This window comes from Sapajus apella, unplaced genomic scaffold (assembly GCF_009761245.1).
Source record: "Sapajus apella isolate SASKATOON/1434 unplaced genomic scaffold, GSC_monkey_1.0 scaffold16, whole genome shotgun sequence".
Taxonomy (NCBI): domain Eukaryota; kingdom Metazoa; phylum Chordata; class Mammalia; order Primates; family Cebidae; genus Sapajus; species Sapajus apella.
This window is the reverse complement of record NW_022436956.1, coordinates 6,680,063-6,683,943: the sequence shown is the minus strand read 5'-3', so window position 1 is coordinate 6,683,943 and position 3,881 is coordinate 6,680,063. Positions and strand designations below refer to the sequence as shown.

Below are 3,881 nucleotides of genomic sequence, written 5' to 3'. Positions count from 1 at the left end.
CTTAAGCAATCCTCCTGCTTCGGCCTCCCAAAGTGCTGGGATTACAGGCTGTATTTCTTATTATGACACAATATTCCATAGACTCTGCAGCACTAATTTTTAAGCACATTTTAAACACCCTGGTATTAACAGAAAATATGGAACAGTTTTTAGGAGATGTAGGAAATCCCAGAATCTCCAAAGGAAGGTGCAATCTATGCAGCCAGAGGTGGAGGGGGTCTAGAATATGAGTAATTCTGACTGCAGGAAAACAAAACAAAACACGCTCATTCCACATGGAGGGTCACACACCCACAAACCACCTGCTGCCTGTCATAAGGTTGACTCTTGCCATTTCCTTGTTTTTGCCAAAAGCTTTACGCTTTCATCTTAATTGATTAAGATTTATTTATCTGGTATCACCACTCAAACCTTAAAATAAAGGCAAGAAATTGCACCTGGCCTCCCTTTAAGCCCTCCATTTAAGACTCTGCCTCCCTTCTGTTGACATTCTTCTTAAGACAGAAAAAGACACCAATTCCCAACACCCACAATCAAGCATATTGACAGAATCTGAGAATACTTCCCACAAAGATGAGTCGGATGGAACCTGACTGACAAAAGCAGCCAAGGGTGTGGGGGACGAAGCAAGTCAGCTGGTCACCTTACCATTCTACTCTGCCTTGGGGAGGGAGGTCAGCACCGGTGGTGGGAGCCAGTCCGCTCTCCCTCTGCACTGCAGACACTTCCATCCAGAGGGTGCCTGTGCCCCAGCCCTCCTTCACACCCTCATCAGGACTTGCTTCCACAACTAAAGAGAGCCTGAAAAGTTAGGAATAAAGCTGGCAGAGGTAGTGCATTGCCTCCCAGGAGGTGTAGGCGTCAGACTTAAGCATGAAAATGCCCTGTCATGCTGGGAGACCAAGCTGGAGGAAGCACTGCCAGATGCTGGGAAGTTAGCTCAGCCCTGAGTGTACCTGACATGTGCCTGGTGACATAGAAAAGGGATTCGATATGGCTCCAGGACCCAGAGGACACACAGGAATCCACACACTGTGTATATTAGCAACCATTTTGTTTGGTTAGTGATGAATCTTATGGTGAAAAATGCAATTCAGAAAAAAGAAAGAAAGGGAAATGAAAAGGGCACATCATCTTAAAGGCTCTGGGAAATATCAGACCTCTAAAGAAGTAATTTTAATAGAATGTCAGAAGATATGGCCTCTTTGAAGTGGCAATAGGACAACTGAGCAGAAGACAGAATATGAGGTAGAAAAAAAGACACACAGAGAAAGACAGAGAGAAAAAAAGAGAAAAGATGAACAGATATGAGCAAGATAATGGAAGATCATAGGCAAATAAAAAATATAATAGCAGAAGATGTTGGAAGGAAAAAGTAGAATCGAAATGGCAGAAAAAACAATCAGCAATTGGAAAATAGACTTGAAACGTTTCTCTGGAATGCAAAGGAAAGCACCAGAATGAAAACAGAGGAAAGATGCTAGACACAAAAGACAAAGAATGCAGGTCTAGTGTGAGCACAGTGGTGTCCAGAGAAATAAACCAAAGCAGTGGAAACCAGAGCAGCGGCTGCCGTCATAGCTGAAGAGCACGCTTTGGAGGAGAAAGCTGTGCTGTTGAGACCAAAAGTGATCACCAAGTCCCAGGTAAAGCCAGCGACCAGTAGCCACATTCCAGAACTCTATTGTAAACATGTGGATAACAGGAAACATACCTTACAAGTATGCAGGTAGGAAAACCATCTTACTTACAGTGCAACAGAAAATAAGATGAAAACAATATGCTCACCGATGTCGTCTTCCATTTGTGAAGACAGCAAGAAAACATTCTCAACTATGCAAGAATTCAGAATAGAATACTATGTACCCCTTTGGCACACACACAGCAAATGAGTGAGGAATTTCAGAACCCAGATATGAAAGTGTCAAGGTGTCATCATACTGGCAGGCAGCATTTAAACAAATTCCAGGCGACGTTAAACCTAAGTAATTGTTTTAAACCATGGTTACAAAATTAAGTGCAAATGTCAGAAGTGATTTTAAAAGAGTAAATACAGGGAGCAGTGTGAAGAAGAAGAGGCGATAACGACGCCCGGACTGACCAAAGCCCACGCGCTGCTGCATCCCGTGCCCAGCGCCTATATCCCGCCGCAGTCGCCACCACCATGCCCAAGAGAAAGGCTGACAGGGATGCTAGAAGGGATGAAGCCAAGGTGAAGGACGAACCACAGAGAAGATCCACGAGGCGGTCTGCTAAACCTGCTCCTCCAAAGCCAGAGCCCAAGTCTAAAAAGGCCCCTGAAAAGAAGGGAGAGAAAGTACCCAAAGGGAAAAAGGGAAAAGCTGATGCTGGCAAGGAGGGGAGTAACCCTGCAGAAAATGGAGATGCCAAAACAGACCAGGCACAGAAAGCCGAAGGTGCTGGAGCTGCCAAGGGTAGTGTGTGCATTTTTGATAACTGAGTACTTCTGGTGACTGTACAGTTTGAAATACTATTTTTTATCAAGTTTTATAAAAATGCAGAATTTTGTTTTACTTTTTTTTTTTTTTAAGCTGTGTTGTTAGCACACAGAACACTTCATTGTTGTTTTGGGGGAAGGAGCATATGTCACTAATAGAATGTTTCCAAAGCTGGCTTGATGTGGGGAAACGCCTTTCCCTTCTAGTTTTGAGAGGCTTCCTCTTGGCTCCCAGCAGGAGGGATTCCCTGACTTTGATACACATGGCCACCTTGGCACACAAAAGCCTTGTGGATGGAAAAACAAATTCATTTTTACGTCCTCTTCTCCCTTTCCGTCTTTCAGCATAGACTTAACTCCCTTAAGCCCAGAGATCTGCTGGGACCTGACCCCCAGTCATTGGTTAGCAGTGTGTCAGGCAATCTGGACTTGCCAGTGACACTGAGATGGCACCTGTCAAAAGAGCAGTGATTCCATTTCTAGATTGTGGATCTTCAGATAAATTCTGCCATTTTCATCTCACTTCCTGAAATCAGGGTCGGCTTGTGAAAAGTTGTTAAACAACATGCTAAATGTGAAATGTCAACCCTCACTAAACTTTCCCTGTTCAGAGCATCAGATGAAGATTGCATTGGGTTTTATAGTGGCTTTCTGATTTTTGGTAGTCCATCAAAGAAGGGAGTTTGAAAGTTGTTGTATACTGTTCACAATTGTCTGCCCATGTCCTGCCTGAAATACCGTGATTGTTTATGGAAAGTATCTTTAATAAAGCTGGATACAGGTTGGCTTAAAAAAAGGGAGTAAATACAGAGTGTAAAAAATGAATATATTGCAACCATTATCTAGATTAAAAACTAAGGAAAAGGAAGAGGGTGTACGGCAAAGTAAAAATGGTGTAAATGTATCATCTTCTGTTGGAAATGTTTTAAAAAGCAACTTTCTTCACTTTGGATAATTAAATAAATGTGGATTAAAATTTTTTTTAAAAAAATCAACTATCACATCTAGATTTCTCTTGTCAACAATTAAGCATGTTCAAATCTCTATAATCCTTTTGTGTATATTTTCTTTTTTTTTTCTTTTTTTGAGAGAGGGTCTCACTCTGTTTCCCACACTAGAGTGCGGTGGCACAATCTCGACTCACAGCAACTTCTGCCTCCCAGTTTCAAGCAATTCTCCTGTCTCAGCCTCCCAAGTAGCTGGGATTACAGGCCAGCACCACTAAAGCCCAGCTAATTTTTATTATTGTTGTTGTCGTATTTTTAGTGGTGACAGAGTTTCACCATGTTGGCCAGGCTTGTCTCGAACTCCTGACCTCAGATGATCCACTTGCTTTGGCCTTCCAAAGTTCTGGGATTACAGACGTGAGCCACCGCATCCAGCCGTTTGTATGTATCTTCAGCCCCACATCTCCTGCTAACCT

General features: G+C 42.8%; 1 pseudogene; it reads left to right on the top strand.

Annotated features, from left to right (window-relative positions):
• The first annotated feature begins 1,273 nt into the window (after positions 1-1,273).
• LOC116556050 lies at positions 1,274-3,347 on the top strand (annotated as a pseudogene).
• Positions 3,348-3,881: the final 534 nt, after the last annotated feature.